The sequence below is a fragment of the Salvelinus sp. IW2-2015 genome, linkage group LG20 (genome assembly GCF_002910315.2).
Source record: "Salvelinus sp. IW2-2015 linkage group LG20, ASM291031v2, whole genome shotgun sequence".
Taxonomy (NCBI): Eukaryota; Metazoa; Chordata; class Actinopteri; order Salmoniformes; family Salmonidae; genus Salvelinus; species Salvelinus sp. IW2-2015.
In genome coordinates this window covers 5,193,208-5,212,747 of record NC_036860.1, presented here as the reverse complement: position 1 = coordinate 5,212,747, position 19,540 = coordinate 5,193,208, and the positions used below count along the sequence as shown (strand labels likewise).

The following is a 19,540-nucleotide window of genomic DNA, read 5'->3' as shown; positions in this document are numbered from 1 at the left end:
TCAAAATAACATAAAAATAGGTCAGGAACGTGACACTTATTTAGAAACATAAGTTGTTTTATGTGTAGGAAAGCCTATTTAGAACATCAGTTTGTTATGTAGGGAAGTATTTAGAACATCAAGTGTTATGTAGGATTGAGATAGTATACTATTTAAAAAACCCATCAAGTGTTATGTGTAGGAAGCCTATTAGAAACATCAAGTAGTTATGTGTAGGAACTATTGTTAGAACATAAGTAGTTATGGTAGGACCTATTTAGAACACAAGTTTAGTGTAGGAAGCTATTAGAAACATAAGTTATGTGTAGGAACCTATTTTAACATCAAGTTGTATGTGTAGGAAGCTATTAGAAAATCAAGTGTTAGTGTAGGAAGCCTATTAGAAACATCAAGTAGTTTGTAAGGAGTATTTACTAAGTTATGTATGTGTAGAAGCCTATTTAGTAACATCATTATGAGCTATATAGACAATGGTGAGGGAAGGCTATTTAGAAACATATTGTATAGTGTAGGAAGCTATTTAGAACATAAAGTTGTATGTGTAGGAAGCCTATTATGAAACATCAGAGTTGTTATTTGGTAGGAAACCTATTTTAGAAACATCAATTGTATGTGGTAGGAGCCTATTTAGAAACATCAAGTTGTTATGTGTAGGAAGCCTATTTAGAAACATCAAGTTGTTATGTGTAGGAAGCCTATTTAGAAACATCAAGTAGTTCTTTGTAGGAAGCCTATTTAGAAACATCAAGTAGTTATTTGTAGGAAGCCTATTTACAAAAAAAAGTAGTTAAAAAGTCTGCTTGTTTCTCGTTTATCATTTAGTTGAATTCTGATTGTTGTCCGTGGTGCTGAATCCGCTATTCTACTCATATTTGCATAGTCTGGTAACCCCGACCCTAGGTGGATACATTGTGGGAGGCAACCCACCCCTCTGCCTATAGGTAGACTAATATTTGACTGTGTGTGTGTGTGTTTGTTTGTTTGTTTGTTTACCTGTAAAATTCTTCACATGGCAAAGTCACCATGCAGGCCATATCACTGCGAAGGTAGGCTAATCTTATTATAACATTTGGTAGGCAATGTCTATTGTTCGGATATGCAATGCAATTTGGGCTCAAGGCTACTGAAATTTGAATGCAACATTCCCATGTTGAAGGACATTACCCTTTTTAAAAGGCATATGAATATTTGGATACATAAACATTTGTCATAACTAGGACTATTATAGTGTTACTACCCTATGTTATTTATACTCTATGCTATTTAATAAACTAGTAGCCCTATCTTCCACAGATAGGACGAACATCCATTTTCTCCCGCCGGAGTTTATGACAACAGAACACCAAACACCGTAAATACACAATTTAAAGCAACCACAAAAAGCTTCGGAGCAGTTTTTCATTGGCCAGTGAGTGGTCAAGCCCTCGTAACACCTACAACTTGCGCCCATAATTCTCACTGTCAAAATAGCTAAAATATTTCTGACACACCCACAACTTGAGTGCACTTAGATTTATGTTAGAGGTTAGTTTGTTAAAATAGATCCCAGGGTGTACAATGATGTCATCCACTGCAGCGTATTATTATCTAACAAAATAAAACACATTCATTAACCAAGCACTTGCTCTCGCTTTCTTATTGACACCATGCCATCCAACTGTCTCCACTTGTAACTAATGAGGTCGCTTCCTTTATAAGTATTCACAAAACTTCACATAACAATATTACACATTATAATTGGAAGTATAATTGGAAAAATGGAGCCTTTTGGTGCTTGTAATATAATCACTTTGAGATCAACAAACAGTTAAATGGTCAACAAATCCTATCATTGCATGTTGCAGAGCTAGAGAATAGCATGAGTAAGGTGGTCAGGACATCAGATACAATGTTCAGGGTGGTAATCCCAACCCTATCATACCCTCTACGTTACACATTAACCTGACATCATTACATCATGGTGGTAGTTAGCTCCTAAAACAGGGACATATACTGTACATAAGAAGGATTTCCTTTTGAATGCCTTTGTTAAACTATGTCTCAAATGTTGATGATTCTTCTGTACACGTGAAACAATACAAAGTGATGCAATACAGAGGAACACATCCTTGGTTTCAGCTATGCTTTAGTTTGTCTTCCTCTCTGAATTATCAGGAGACAAACCCTTGGGTACAATAATGCAATGTTTATATTATACCCATGGATGATTCCTTCAATTCATTGTAACGGTCCAAGTAATATGTATTATCTGTTGGTATAGTATCAACATATTGAATGCATGCGGTGTGGAAAGTGCAAGGTTTACAAAGTTGCTGTGCTGTGCATGCAAAATACCATACTGCTTTATTGCAAGAGAATATTCATGGACAATTACTCATCCTACTGCTTTACCGTCAACATAGTACGTGTTATGAATTGAGTTATAATTTAACATGAGGCCTTTTAGCATTAGTGGTAAAATCCAAGTAAAACTTGGGATTCAATCAGACCTGACATAGAATTGTGTTGTTTTTTTTCTCCACCAAAGACTACAAGTCTTGTTTTGAAAATGGTAAACATTTACCTGSGGGGGGGGGGGGGGGGACTACCTAGTGTGGAAAAGCATGTTTATGCTACTGCAATGTGAGCTTGATTGAGTTGAGCCCATAGTCAGATATTCACTGAACTGAGATCCACCGTGTTACAAGTGAATAGAACGAACAGGCACACGCAACGGAATACTCCATCTTTATTTGTATCTCATAGACCAGAAGTCAAAATGTTCATATCTGAATTAACAGCAGCTTAAACATTTGCCACCTATGGGCTATGGCGGACTTGATTTCCTGTGCTGCAATTCACAGCTGCCGAAGATGATAAGGTAACCTAAACCAGGCCTCTAGGTGTCTTTCATGTTCTCCGTTGTCTGTGGCCCAGCCATCTGCTCACCTACAGCAGATGAAAATGCTTCTACAGGGATCCCTCCAGTGAGTTATATCACACAAGAATGGAGCCTGGGCCAGGCCGCGCAGGGAATTCATGCACTGTCTTAGACCGTGATGACATGAAATGAGCTTTCTGCATAGCAAGTGGTATTTCAATTTCATCTCCTCCTCCTCTCCTTAAGATTGCTTAGCTTCTCATTTTCCAGACACATTTCCTGTAAATCCAAAATAAGTCTCAGGGCTCTCCCACGGGCATGCCCATTTTATCTCATTTGCACATCTGAGAGCTGTGTTTGCTTAAAGACAGTAAAGTCTCATTGGTGAGGGGGAAAAAATGACCAATGTGCAAGTTCGAAAGTGACAATGTTAAAGGTCACATCCCAGAATATCAGCTCATGAAATGGAATGAAGCAACAACAGGCATGCCTTTCTTTTGCAATTTCACTCCTTTTTGGGATAATTTACTGACTGCAGAGTTATTTCTCTAAATGACTTCAGTATGTGACACATTATTCATTGCTGAAGAAATGTGGATAGTATTGAGAATGGGATCTGTAGTTACATGATGCTTGCCAACCCAACATGCTATATACCACTTTGCCAAAAGTCCAGACACATAAACTCCTATTTTGTGTATGGCATTTACGACCCAGTTTAGGATACTGTGCACATGTACTTTACACTTAAGCCTACTTACTTGATTCATTGCTTTTTATTTCAGAGTTTCTAACCTCCTTTGAGGACATGCTGGACAATCACTCCTACATCCTAATCAGCAGGAACGAAGACAAAAGACATTCCGATCTCTCAGCTGTATGTCACTAATTCATGTACCCATTCAAAATGCTCAAGTTCTGTTCCAACTATTTCAGTGGCCGTGACTGAAAAATACGCGGCTCAAGCTTTCAATAAACAGGCAATGACAGCCATAACGGCCGATTGAGATTGAGAGGGAACAGTAATGAGACCTGCAGATGTTCCTTTGACTTCCTTTCACACTGCCCTGGAGAACCACTGTTGGCTGTAGAGAGATCTTTCAAAATAGGCATCGACTCAATACTACTGTAAATATAGTAATTGCCACCATTCTAGCTCCACTACGAACAGTTTTAAGATGCAGAGACGGATGGACGAAGCATACATACAATGCATACACCGTCATTTTTCTTAATAAACATGAATAAATCCTTAATTTCACATTTGTTACTTGATGTGATTAATTTGTTTGCATTATCGTTGGACTGAATTAGGATAAACCAAGATAAATAATGTGGTTTTGAGGTTAAAATATGGACAACGAAGAATTAAAAAGCACATTCATCAGAATGTTTTGTGTTTCCTCTCCTTCGTGACAGGATAAAAAAATGATTGCAATCAACAACAAAAAATCTGCAATCATCTAATTGAATGATGCAAGCTTCCTTTCATAGAATAATCGTAACAACTTAATACATCCCCAGGTCTTCTTTTCTATTGCCTTTTGTTCCAGCTGCCAATGTGGATTTTCACTCCCTTGTAGGCCTTGCTTGAAATAGGCTTATCTCTGGTGAGGCCTCTTCACTTGACAATAGCCCATCTATACATTAAAATGAATGCTCTACTTCTTTGTACACACAAGGCGGTATCATGTTTCAAAACCAGTAGTTTTCAAGTCACTCACAAAAAATGTAGTTTGCATAAGAACAAAAGCAATAAAAAAATATGTATTTGTCTCAAGGTTCTCATTAAAAAACTATGAACAAGACTCAATGAAATTAAACACGGACAAATGTTTTCAGCGGCTGAGGGTATTTTTCAGCTGCGGATACTTTGAACCACAGTGCAAGCTTTGGTCAAGAATAATTAAGTTACTTGAATAGAAGGGACTTAAAAGAAAGAGTGTCTCTTTGGTGTATTGATATGCTGTTCTTTTTAGTGCTTGAACGTCTTAAAAGAGCAATACGTGAAAGACTGTCAGAAAATGTATTCTGGAGTCCTGCTGATGTTCTTTGTCATTGCTGAATATATCGTGACTAACAAACCCAAGAGTGGATTAGGCACAGAGGATTAAACGATTTGCCGTCTTGAGTTTATATTACTACTTATAGTTTCTACTCTTCGAAACATGCATATAATATAACTACATATTCAGGCTGCTTTATGTTTGTTATGGAATGGAACCCTGAAGTGACATGCAGCGGTGGCCATGCACCCAATGGCGAAAGTCCTCTGATCATAGAAGATCTGTTGGGTTGGACACAAATGCACATGAAATTAGGCATGAAAGCTTGTCATTATGCCCAGTATTTTGGGCTTGGGATGCACTTCAAGCAGTCAAAACAATTGATGTGCTCTGCCTTGGCAAACAAGGAGGCCCGTGACAGTAGCAAGATCATCTGGGAAAGAAAAAACGGAAACTGTTTCGAAATGACAAAGAAATGGAGCGATAAACAATGCAAAAGCAGCCATCGCTCTCAACGGTTCAAAGCTGTGCAGACAGCATAACTACCACCTCCATTTGAATTTACCTTGTTACGCGATGCTTGTTTTTGTTCTGCTGAAATGCAGACTGCTCCGATTGTCTTGCTATGGATCACGTCCCGCGCTACGCAGTCTGCGGTATGCAGAGCCGCCATCTTTAATCACAACTGAGTTCATCTGTCGATGGTTCTTTCCTTTCTCCCCTCTCTTACTCTGTTCTTGTCTCTCCGTCCCGGCCCCCTCTGCGATTGTTGTGGGGGTTCTTCTTTTCTGACTGACATCAAACCGCCATATCGACAGGCTCATGTGCCGCCTGGTAGGGGGGCAGCTCAAAACCAGCAGCATTGGCCGCTCTCCTTTACCTCGCCGCACATTCACTGACCACATTTCTAGTTTTTCTCCAAAAAATAGCGATTCCAAACAAAAATTAATCTCAGCACCGAGGCCTTTGATGTGTGGAAGGCCGAATTCAAAGCTCCTCAATAGGGTCTGTTGAATACATCTTTCTGTCAGATGTTCCGAGTAATGAGATTTAGAGGACTTTGATTGATCTAGGCCAATTTGTTGTCACCCGTACAGTCTCAGTCACATATTTTACGGATAACTAAGGTATTAGAGACACAAACGGTTGATCCAACCAATCCGACTTTGTTGTTCTTCCGTTCTTCCGATGTACGAAAATCGAGAGCAAAAAAACATATCGTAAGTAAACAAGGGCTCAGCTGGAGTTCTATGATCGCGCCATTTGAAACCAAAACAATTCTGAGAGGCCTTTGACTACATTTTTTTTTGCTTTCATCCCGACAATGCTCTTCATCCATTCTGACACCCCACTCACATGACTCTTTTATGGTCGAAGACTCGATTTTGAGGATAATCTTGTTAACTGTCACAGTTTTTTTTTGTTCCGTAAAGTACTTTTTTCGTACAATAACCAGTTAAGTCTCAAAATGGTCGAAGCTCTCACCTGGCTCTCCTGCTGAGTGTGGCGTCGGTTCTGATTTCTCTGGTCCGCCATGACTGGGCGCAGTCGCCTGCTTGCCACTCTAGACTACTTTCTTATACTCATGAACCTGTTTCTGTTTCTTACTAGTGGATTGCTGAAAGATGTGCATCTTTACTTCATGTTGCAGCTTCTTCACTGCAACCCCATTGGAGGATGCGAGGACCAGATGATAGTCTGCAGAATCCTATTGTAACTATAGCAACAGARCCCGCAGGCATGAGRGARTTGCWCCTAATTGCTGGGTAAACATTAGAAATAGCCCACTTACTATTAGCAGATATGATCACAGTTTGTGATGAGACTTAGGGGTGACAATTACAAAAATGAAAGTGGCTTTAAACAAACAAAGCTGAACGGAGTCCCCTTCCGCAATCCAGTCTGGTTTTATCCAGTCTGGTTAAAAAATAAACTCTCTAGCCATGGAGAGTGGTGGAAATAGCTGTGCTTTGTTATAAAACCTGAAGTTTGGTTATTTTTAGATCAAAGCTAGCATGTGTTTAATGGATAGGGAAGATTGTGAAATGCCACAAAACACACAACAGCCACTGAGAAGAGGTATAAGCAGATGAGAGTAGTGAAAAGAACATTGGGAAAAGGGGGGAGAGATGATTATTGCCTTTGTTGTATAGCGTTATCAGCTGCTTACCTTTCATATGAATTTCACACTTGCTTGTCTTGTAGCAGCCAGGGTCAGATTCAACAAACCCTTCCCACAATGACCGATTTTCCATTCACACTACCCCAACGAACATCCATGGCTGCCACTTGCATTTGCCTTGATTGCGCCACACTAAAACAAATTTTACTTTCAGATTTTCGCTTGATTTCAGTGGTTCTCTTTTCGCTCCTTTGGGCACATTGGCCAGCATCTGTAATAGAAACAAGAGAAGCTACAAAACTCAAAGACATGTAACTCTTAAAAAGAAGAGAGCACCACAGGACAAACAGCTGGCCAGTGGTATCAAGGAGAGCCGGGATTCATGTTCGGGAGGGGTGAGATGTTGGAGCAGTCAAGTCCTGGCTTGGGGAGTAAGATTTGATTTACCTCGCTCTTCATCGAAGATGAGTTGTAAGTTGTCATGGACACAAGGATTTATTTTGTCTTATTTGTTTCTTATCCTGCAGATTCTCTCTAACACTCCCCCAGCGGAACGCAGACCTACAGAGAGGAAATATTCACGGAGAGGAAATTTGATCGAAAGTTTTGCCTGACATTTTTTGTATTTTTACCTGAACAGATGGATTAGAGAAGAAAAGAAATCTAGAGCTAAAGTACAGTCTACAAATCTTTCATTTGGTGGAAGTGACTATTATAGTACTGTAGATGCACATTTTACAAAATAGTCTGTGTGTGCATGGGTGTGTTAGGAACATATTGTCCTCTCTATATTGTGTTTGATTTTGTTCGTATTGCCACCTCCCAGCATTCTCTGCACATTCTCTGACTATGACGTCCTCACTACATCAGAGAGACTCGTCAAACAGATCCACTACCACAAAAATACAAAGCAAACATTACCCCGCCATGTACACAAATGAAGACATCTGAATTGTATGACCACAGAGACAAACACTCAAAGACCTCAGTTTGGACAAAATAAACTACAAGTGCTACGACTTCTGGCCACACAAGTGTTTTATATTGTACTCTGTGTGTGTATCAGGTAATATTCCATCGTGGTGGATTTCTCATTTGAAGCCGACTGTGTTTTCATGGACACACTCACTCCCATATTTCCCCTCATGAACGGAAAAACAAGCCTTGCTTATCAAAGAGCAGTTTGGCCAGTGTGTCTATAACAAGGAGCAATGCATTATTAAAAAGATAGCCACATTAAATATTGTCTTATTCTCAGAGGCAGAAAGTGAGTTTCTTGGTGTTTCATCACATGAATAAAAATGCCTCATAATGATGTAATTTCAGGCTAAGAAATAGCTCTCAGGGTTTACAACTGAATTGATTTACGATTCTGTTTACGGATTTACGGAGCTGTTCTGTGCACAAAATCAATGCTGTATGACATTACAAACTCCATACTATTTTAGTTTCAGGGATACAATTTCTTGTCATAAAGCTTCAAACACGGGAGCAGGCACCATTGTTTCAGTCTCATTTCAAATGTTCCCCTACATTCTCCATGCCTCAAATACCTGTTCTTTACTATAAAGCCTAGATGTTCTGCGGCCTTTGTTCTTCATCCATAATGGGCAGTAAAGCCCAGTTAAAGTCACTGAACAAAATCCTATCAACAGAAGTGCAATGGACAATGGATATGGCTGGTAATGACTGCTAGAAGGATGAATGTCCTCCTGTGTGGATCAGAATGTCCAAGGCCAGAGCATCATTTTCTGTACCAGCTGTGCTCTGGACAGAACCTTGAGCTCTGGCTACTGGAGAGTGTGATATATTCTGGATGTTATAGGCGTATGTGCTTGGCATTTAGGTGTATGTGCTTGGCATTTATAATACGGGCCTGGCAGAGCAGAAAAGTAAGAATAACCTAACTTGTGTGTTGCTGTGTTGGTTGATTCTAGCCACTGGGCACACACTGGTTGAATCAACGTTGTTTCCGTGTCATTTCAATGAAATTACGTTGAACCAACGTGGAATAGATGTTGACTGAGGGTCCTGTGTGGCTCAGTTGGTAAAGCATGGAGCTTGTAACGCCAGGTTTGTGGGTTTGATTCCCATAGGGGACCAGTACAAAAATGTGTGCAGTCACTCTGGATAAGAATGACTCAAATGTATTGATGTCTGTGGGGAGTCACTACTGAATACAATAAGATCCATCCTCATTATACAAGTGACTTTCTTATACCGAATTTGGTTAGTGATCTACAGATTTGTTACCAATTTTATTTGTTTTAACAGTAGTATTTTTTAGCTCAAGGATCCTCATTTAGGCCTCAGAAATGCTTTGGGTTGTGGTTGATGATTATTGTAATCCACAAATTCCATAACTTTCCACGCTTCACCACTGTATACCCTATATTTATGGCTTTCACAATTCCTGTGAACCAACAAATAATCTCCTACTATTGGTGTTGTTTTCACCTCATTTTACTAACTGGGCAGCCCTGCACCTATCAGCATCCCCAGACTACAGAACATGGAACCCTGAGATAAACCACGCACAATGAAATTCCACTAATGATCAGCAGGGGACAAAGTAGCCAGCAGCTGCAGTCATTTTTAATCTCAACCTACAATTCAGTCAGAAACAAAACAATGAGCACGGAAACAAACAATAGACACCCTCCACAACTAATCTTGACTGACACATTCTGTATGTCATAGACACTATGGCAGGAGCAGAGCTCATTCAAACCATTTGTGTCCTGAACATTGCATCATGACATATTGCATTTCCATTGTCCTTCTCAAATCACTCTGCTCATGTTTCTTCCGAAACAATTACAACTATTTGGGACTTCATTAGCTGTGGTGGAAGTTCTATTGATATTGGCCATGCCTGTGCAGTGATGTAGCAAGCAAAGACAAACTAAACACAACTCATCTTTTTCATTGTGTGCGTTTAGATTTCATTTTTGTTTAAAATATGGCTCAGTATAGTTGCTTCCTATACTTACTAAGCATAAAAGGTAACACTAGTGTAATAAAGACATTGTTAGCACCAGCAAACCTCAAGAATAGTTTAACATAAAACAGAGCAAGCTTTTGTTCGTCTCTAGGTACTGATGATTAGGGATAAGCAGGTCAAGGTTTCATCCACAACATCTGTTGGTTTTCAACACTGACTCATTCCCAATGGTAATGAGTCTTATTCATTTTGGAAAGCCTTTGAAACAACCCCTAGGATATCTGATCAAATGAAAGCCCTAAGGCAAGCATTTCTCTCTGAGGTTTCGGGGAAGAAGAAGATAGTGAGAGCTCCACCAGCCTCATGCATATTATATCACTAAATGTAGAGGCAATACAAATGTACTGACCTGCCATATCAATACCGTAGAGCAGTTCAACTCCTTTCCTTTTCTGGGGTGCATTTTCCCAGACTCAGAAATAACACATACATATATCTGCAGTATTCTAAAATACAGATTTGTATTTCTATAACGATATACCCTCAGTAACAATGTAACATTTCCCCCCTAGGACAGGCAATCCAATTTGAATATTGGTCCGTCTGTTCCCAGTGTTCTGCAATTAACAGTCTGAAAATAAGGATACATCTCACGCTTACATTTCCTGTCTCATGACTCTCCTTCTCCTCTCTCCCCTCCCCCATCACTAGCAGTCTCTCCTTTCTCTCTCTCTCTCTCTCTTCGCTCTCTTTCTTTCTTTCTCTCTCTCTCTCTCCTCTCTCCCAAAGGTGTTTGTTTATTCCTCCCTCCAGGCTGTAGGACTGAAGCCCACTCCCACTGTCAAAGAACCCACCAACAGAGAAGATTAAAGGACCCAGTAAAACAACTGGTGTAACTCAGCTGACCAAACCATCTGTGCCTCTAAGAACACATCGGCAACAGCACAGAACACACACTGCCGTTAAACAAAACATTTTTTTTTTTTACAGATTATATTGCATTTCTGATTAGACGCCTTGTCGTTTCTGCATTCCTGTTTAGGCCTCAATAAGTATTTTGAGCACTGTTTGGATGGATGAAAATTACAGACGTGTTAGCGTTGGGCCAGTAACCCAGAAAGTCGCTGGTTTGAATACCTTAGCCGACGAGGTGAAACATCTGTCAATGTGCCCTTGAACAAGGCATTCAAGGGCGCCGTAATACTATGGCTGACCTTGTAAAACAACATATTTCACTGCACCTAAAAAATATATAAATGTTTGGCCAATCGCAATTACATAAATGTTACATTACTAGCTGGGTCATTCTTAAAATGTTGTGACAAATGTGTCCCATGTCTGCAACAATGAAAACCTGATTGAGTATCACATTTTTGAAGGGTAATTTAAATGTAAAAAGCTGTTTGAATAATAATTTTAATTGAACTGTTTATTGCATAAATTGTGTGTGTGTGTGTGTGTGTGTGTGTGTGTGTTTTTGTGTGTGTGTTTTTGTGTGTGTGTACTCGCTAGCCTTGTGAAGTATTGAAAGACATTGCAGTGTAATAGCCTCCCCTTGTGGTTCATGTAAATAAAAATATTTTCCTCATTCTTTTTTTTTACTCACACCAAATGTAACTTCCAAAGTGACAGTTAATTTAAATAGGCCTATGCTAAAATACATTATATTTGACATGCATTGGTAGGGGCCCTACAAGCTACTCCCTTTCAAGTGAAATTGTGTTACTTCTGTCTTAAACAAAACATTACCTATTTCCAATTTTAATAGTTTGAGTGTAGAACATACAAAAAAATACATGAACACGGCATAAGCCATGAAAAAATTATTCTAAATTAAACATTTTCAGTGGAATTTAACTGCACAGGGCCGCCACGAGTTCACTGTGTAACATGTACGTCTACATGAGATATGGAACACTCTTTCATGCGCTAGCCAGCGCAGGCGCGGTGGCCAAGTGGTAAGGCGTCGGTCTCGTAAACCGAAGATCGCGGGTTCGAACCCCGTCCGTGCCTTTTAGGAGATTATCAATAGCATTTCTGCTAAATAAAAAATCAATGTACCATTACCATACTCGAAATAGAGTTTATAATGGAAAGCGTAATTAGCCACAACAACAGTCAAATTTATTGACTGCATACATGACTTTTGAAACATTGTGTGGGACTACTTTACCATCAATAGGGGGTAGCAAACACTCATGTTTTTAATGCGTCCATACAATCTTTCCTTTACAATGTGTACATAACATTGTAGCTAGAGTGAAATGTGACATATAGGCAGCAACTGCCTAAATTAGTGCTAAATTGCGCAATATATTCATATTTTAAAAGAGACATGGGGACTTTTGTAAGAATTGTACATTAAAACAACGCAATGTTTTGTTTTTGTTACATCCCATTTCATCTGCATTTTCAAACCCTTTCATCATTAGCCTTATTGTGAGAATCTTTTTGGCGCGCGCGGAGCCCTGTTCTGGGCACCATAAACGCACAAAACAGTGTGAAGCTCCATAGATTTCGAGGAATGCATTTCCCAGTTTCAATATTTGTATAATACTTTTAGGAAAATAAAACTCATAATTCCATTTACAGTAGGCCTAGCATATGCCAAACTTTCCCCCCCAATAGCTGCAGAAAACAACGCAGGACAACGCCATCTCTGACTCTGATACGACTCCCCTAGAATGTTTTTCTGAATTCCAACAGCCTATAATTAACAACAAAAACAAATATATTTGGATAAATGCCATATTGCTGTTGTCTGTTTTTGAGACTGCATTACCCCCTTCACGGCCTCTCTTACCTCGTGGCGAGACCATGAAGCAATGTTTGAGGCGCTGGTAATCGAGATTTTATTTAAATGCATTGAGTCAAGTCCGCCAGACACTGCTGAGCTCACCACTAGGAGCACGGATACTTAAAGAAACAACAACCGATAAAATCAGACAGTCGTTCCTTCCTATCCTGCTGACTGGTCTGATATTATCATGGTAAGTTTAAAGCGATGTTATATCCATGACACACGGAAGATGTTTGGCTTGAGAGGTCGGAGCGGCTGTCATGTCGTCTGTCTACCAGGGCTGGGAGGGCCAGCAGGTGTGAGGGTAATTTGTATTACTGTCACTCCGATTATCTAATAATTATAGGACTTTGTTATTGATCATTTTGAATAGCACAATGAACGCTAAACTTGTCTGTGAATGTTAAGATAATGCTATTGTGTTGATATTAGGTTTGCATGATTAGTTGTCGTATTAAATGTGCTGTTCTTTTCAGGGGGTGGTCTCAGAGTAGCAGACAGATTGTGTCTGAGAGTACCTGAACTCTCTATGGACCACCAGACACTGTCTGGGACTCAACTAACGCCCAGTGAATTCACTAAATGCACACAAGAGCTGTATATTAAAACATGTTGTTTTACATTCTATACAGAGGGGTATATTGCAGCAATATGATATTAATGTGCATGTTGTAATCCAGTTATTGTACAGGAAATGTCAGCTTGATCCTAATCAAGTGTGTAGTTTATGAAAGGACATGTTCAACGATTGCACAGTGATTCAAATCATGAGGATTGCATAATCAGTAATCACATAATTTGTAGAAAATACGCAGGCTACTGTAAAGCCGTTCTTGTGAAATCAGCCTTATTGTAGGTCATGTAGGATGTAGCTAAATTAACTAATTATTATAGCAGGCTGACACTGACACATTCTCAATAACAGTGAGTGGAAGTGTGTAATCTGTTTTATAGCCAGACAAATCCCCTACCTAGACCATAACCCAATGTCAGTTATGCAATAGCCTACACACAAATTGCACTCTTTGAAAATGAGTTGAGGACAAAAGCTGAGGATGATGTAATATCGTATCTATAAGTAATTGTAATGTGTATGAGAATGTCAGGTGGCCTTAGTGTGGTCTCAGTCACGGGATCTTGTGAGCGAGATGAGTTTGATCAGAATCCAACTGGCCCGCAAAGTCCCGCTTCTGGGACTCACCCTCTCATCTTAAAACCAATTAGCCCAACTTTATGTTTGTTTGTATGATACTGTGATTATGTAGGGACAGAATAAATAGTCAAAATAATGGCAGGCGGTGGTGCCCAGTGAAGTTCAAATGTAACGCCGCAGGGAGAATAAGGGGCTTTTGGGGGCACTTGTGTTTCAGTTTCACCATCATAATGCCCCTAAAAATCCTTATTGCTCTTGCACTGATCTCCTATCGTTGTGCTTATAGGGGTGTAGAAAATACATATCAGATGAAACAAAAATTCATATCCAATTAAACTAAAATACATATCAGATTAAACTAAACTACATATCAGATTAAACTAAAATATATATATCAGATTAAACTAAAATACATATCAGATTAAACTAAAATATATATCAGATTAAACTAAAATATATATCAGATTAAACTAACCCAACTCTTTCCGCTCTATACATTTCACAGTACCCTTGGATTAATGTCCTAACTAGCTTTATTGTCTTGGATTCCATTACATGGGCTGATGATGATGGTGATGATGATGATGTTGATGATGATGATAATGTAATCATAATTTTTGATGTTTAGTTTTAGGTCACCATATTTTTGATGATGATGATGTTGACTTGATGTTTTTGAAAATGTACTTACCTTCTATGTAGGCCTTACTTTGTACTATTGCTGTTGAACATTACTATTGATATATTTATATTGATGGCTGCCAACCCATGACTAATGCACTAGCATTGTATGTACTACCTTTACATTCAGTATCTTTGTGATTCATATGTGTTTTTTATGTTTTTACGTCGTATGTGCCCCTTGCTGCAAAACCAATTGCCCTCTGGGACAAATAAAGTTGAAACATGAACTAACGTAGACCACAGAGTTGCAAAGAAAAAGCCATATCTCAGACTGGCCAATAAAAACTAAATATTAAGATTGGTAAAAGAACACAGACACTGGACAGAGTAACTCTGCCTAGAAGGCCAGCATCCCGGAGTCACCTCTTCACTGTTGACGTTGAGACTGGTGTTTTGCGGGTACTATTTAATGAAGCTGCCAGTTGAGGACTTGTGAGGCGTCTGTTTCTCAAACTAGACACTCTAATGTACTTGTCCTATTGCTCAGTTGTGCACCGGGGCCTCCCACTCCTCTTTCTATTCTGGTTAGGGCCAGTTTGCGCTGTTCTGTGAAGGAAGTAGTACACAGCGTTGTACAAGATCTTCAGTTTCTTGGCAATTTCTCACATGGAATAGGCTTAATTTCTCAGAACAAGAATAAACTGACGAGTTTCAGAAGAAAGTTCTTTGTTTCTGGCCATTTTCAGCCTGTAATCAAACCCACAAATGCTGATGCTCCAGATGCTCAACTAGTCTAAATAAGGCCGGTTTTATTGCTTCTTTAATCAGAACAACAGTTTTCAGCTGTGCTAACATAATTGCAAAAGGGTTTTCTAATGATCAATTAGCCTTTTAAAATGATAAACTTAGATTAGCTAACACAACGTGCCATTGGAACACAGGAGTGATGGTTGCTGATAATGGGCCTCTGTACGTCTATGTAGATATTCCATTAAAAAGCAGCCGTTTCCAGCTACAATAGTCATTTACAACATTAACAATGTCTACACTGTATTTCTGATCAATTTGATGTTATTTTAATGGACAAGGGAAAAAACAAGGACATTTCTAAGTGACCCCAAACTTTTGATCGGGAGTGTACATCTCTATCAAATTGTTAATTTCATGCCTAAGGATAAAGAAAAGGTTATACCTGTATTTTGTTTATTTGTCATATATGCAATTAGATACACAGTGTAATGTTTATAAATAGTATTACATGTACTGTAGGTAGGAGAAAAATTATATAATTTTGTAGATTGTTATCTCACTTCTAATGATGAATAAATAATGATTGCATTGCATAAATCATAATTCAGTATGGTTATTGGCTTTATATCAATTGTGAGAGGTTTGCATCATTTACAACATGTAAGGAGGCGTTCAAATTCCTCTAAATATAAGCGCAGGGGAGTTTTGACTTCTTAGCATTTCCCTTTAAAGAAAGGAGCCATGTCTTCTTTCAAAGCCCAGATTGTTCCATCCTAGTCCTGAGGCAAAGGCCAGAACACACTCTTTCAGTGCTCAGAGCATGTGACACAAACACAAACCACTGCTCAATATTTGTTTGTGTTAACATTACCAATGTATCTCCTTGGCTTGAACAAGCCCTTTGGTAGGGAGTTCACATAATGTCATGCCTACAATTTGTGCTTCTCACAGATGGCCTTGAGTGCACAATTAAGTTGTTTTGCACCAAGGTCCGCTCACAGACCCTGTGTGTGTATCACTTTCCTGTTAAATTCCAGATGACTGGGATCACTATACATTGTATACATTGTAAAAAAAAAATATATTGTGCTAATTCTACTTTTTTTAAATGAACTAATTGCATCAGCCTTTTGAGTATTTCCAACATGAGGTATTACTATATATAATATACAATTCCAAAACTGTTTAGTCTACTTCATCTTTTTGATCAGTTACTTTCTGTGATCATGTCAAATATTTTTTTATGTCTTTGATTATTTGCCATTTTAACCCATTGCTGAACACAGTGCCCATTCCACGAGCAGTCAGTGGAGGTAGAACTGCAGGCATTTTAAGATGCTGCATGTGTCTCTAGCATTAAGGGTTGTGTAACCTTGTTGATGGTGGGAATGGGTGGTCTCATCGTTGAACGTCAATTTGCCTGATGGTTTTCATATCAGTTCATCATGATCCATTATACCTCATAGCACAACAAGCTGCTTAATACTGATACAGAAACATGCATATAAAGTTCTGTAAAAGTATCATAAAGTCAAACAATTTAGAATTACCCACAATCCTCTAAAAACGAGGCCACATGGCAAGTTGTTGCGAAAAAAATATATTATTAAGCTGAGAGTAAATATTATGAAATTGTAGTAAATTATTCACTGAATATTAAATTGAATTGACATTTTCAAATGTCATGCCTTTTGAGTACATACAAATGAAGTAAGGTATTACAAATATTGAAGTAAAACCTGAATTTGTATGTGAAAATCATATATTTTGGGGGATAATATTTACTAAGCCCCTGAATAATTTTGTGCAGTGTAGTGCAGTCACAGCAGCTGTGGATTCATGATCAACTAATTGAAATACCAAACCAATGGTTTAGTTCGATTACCAAAATGTTTTGTAAATTAGATGAGGGAGAACAGATTAATTGCTAGGTAAAGCCCTGCCTTATCTCAGCTCACTGGTCACCATAGCAACACCCACCCGTAGCACGCGCTCCAGTAGGTATATTTCACTCGTCATTCCCAAAGCCATCACATACTTTGGCCGCCTTTCCTTCCAGTTCTCTGCTGCCAATGACTGGAAAAAATGGCAAAAATCACTGAAGCTGGAGTCTTATATCTCCCTCTCTAACTTTAAGCATCAGCTGTCAGAGCAGCTTGTCGATCACTGTGCCTGTACACAGGCAATCTGTAAATAGCACACCCAACTACCTCACCCCCATATTATCATTTATCCTCTTGCTCTTTTGCACCCCAGTATCTCTACTTGCACATCATCATCTGCACATCTATCACTCCAGTGTTAATGCTAAATTGTAATTATTTCACCTCTATGGCCTATTTATTGCCTTACCTTCCTACTCTTCCACATTTGCATACACTGTACATGTCTTTTTCTATTGTGTTATTGACTGTACGTTTGTTTATGTGTAACTCTGTGTTGTTGTTTTTGTCACACTGCTTTGCTTTATCTTGGCCAGGTCGCAGTTGTAAATGAGAACTTGTTCTCAACTGGCCTACCTGGTTAAATAAAGGTGAAATATATATATATTTTTTTAAAGACCAATGGAATTTTGATTAAAAGGAACACTTTCAGTAGGCCATTTGCAATTCTACTCATCTTCATGAAATATGCTGCACAGCAAGCGGGCTAAGACATAAAACAGGTGGTCAGTGGTCATTCACACCCATCATGCTCTCTGTATGTCCACAAGCCTGTAGCTACTGCTATCAGGAGAGCACTTCCTTCTATGTGGGATATACTGTGAGTGAGCAGAATAGATATTTAGCTCTCTTCACCTTTACCTTGTAACTGATGACGGAATCAGAATGATTTTGACAGAATGGGTCATGAAACAAAAGTCTTTGGGATTTCATTGTTGTATTTGCGTTCATAGTAGAATATCAGTGGAGGAGAACCCTCTATAACTAAGCCCATCTAAATAAACTCTCAAAATATCAGTAAATAAACACATCTATATCATTGTAAACATATCCTAGCCATGGACATATGGAATCAAAACTGTAATAATTTGCATCGTGAGATGTGACTGTGAAGTCGTAAACACCTTCCCTTGCTGTGAAGGCGCTGTGTATGAAGAATATGGTCAGGCTGTGTTGAATCACAGCATTTGCTGGCTTTCCAGACAGGTTTGTCGTTGCTTATCGTGAGGGAGGCAGTTACAGCTGGGGAAGTCATTATTGACACCCTATACCTTCAACAGAACGTTCCAGTCTAAATGACATGGCAGAAAGGATCTGTGCCTTTATTGATTTGAAATAAAACATCACAGCGAATGCCTATGGTAATAATATTGACATATGAATATTGCAATATGAGAATTTAAAATATTAAACTGTGAATGACAAGACGAGAAAACAACAGATAAACTATTAAATAGACTGATTAATAATGAAAGTAGAAACTCTAATTGTTGGTATAATTTCTGCATCAGGTGCCTGGTGCCTCAAGAAGTAGATGATGACTGTCAAAGTTGAGATATTCAGATATTCAGATATTCATCTGAGACATTTGATGTTCAATATAATGAGATAATAGCATAAGCTTGTTTGACTTTTTTCCAATGGATGTAATACTTTGAGTAATCTCTATTAAATGATCCCTCAAATCCTAACGGTGTAGAATGTTTTCTGATGCATTTCTGTGCATAAACCAAAACTATGTTGATTATATTCTGTGATAAACTAATTCACTTTGCAAAAATGAATCCCCAAATGCCTCTTGCTATGACAAACTGACGTCAGAGGAGAGGAATGCACTGGAGAACCTCATTTTCTTCTGAATTAGCAATGTACATTCACAATGACCTACAAAATGGTTTGGATTGTCACAACCACCGTTAAGATTCCAGATGTGACCAATATATCCTGGTCCTTGCAGTTCTTAGACTGTTGTGTTTCTAATTGTACAACCTTCTTCTACATCAACGTATAGTACTCTACACTGAGTATACAAAACATTAAGAACACCGGCTCTTTCCATGACATAGACTGACCTATATAGACATAGGTGAATCCAAGTGAAAGCTATGATCCCTTATTGATGTCACTTGTTAAATCCACGTCAATCAGTGTAGATGAAGGGGAGAAGACAGGTTAAAGACAGATTTTTAAGCCTTGAGACAATTGAGACGTGGTTGTGTACTGTCGTGGCCCAAAGTTTTGAGAATGACACAAAAATAAATTTTCACAAAGTCTGCTGCCTCAGTTTGTATGATGGCAATTTGCATATACTCCAGAATGTTATGAAGAGTGATCAGAT

General features: G+C 38.7%; 1 non-coding gene across 1 annotated transcript; it reads left to right on the top strand.

Moving 5' to 3' along the window:
* The first annotated feature begins 11,873 nt into the window (after positions 1 to 11,873).
* On the top strand, positions 11,874 to 11,945 carry trnat-cgu (transfer RNA threonine (anticodon CGU)). Its single transcript has one exon. It is a non-coding gene; the product is annotated as a tRNA-Thr (tRNA).
* Positions 11,946 to 19,540: the final 7,595 nt, after the last annotated feature.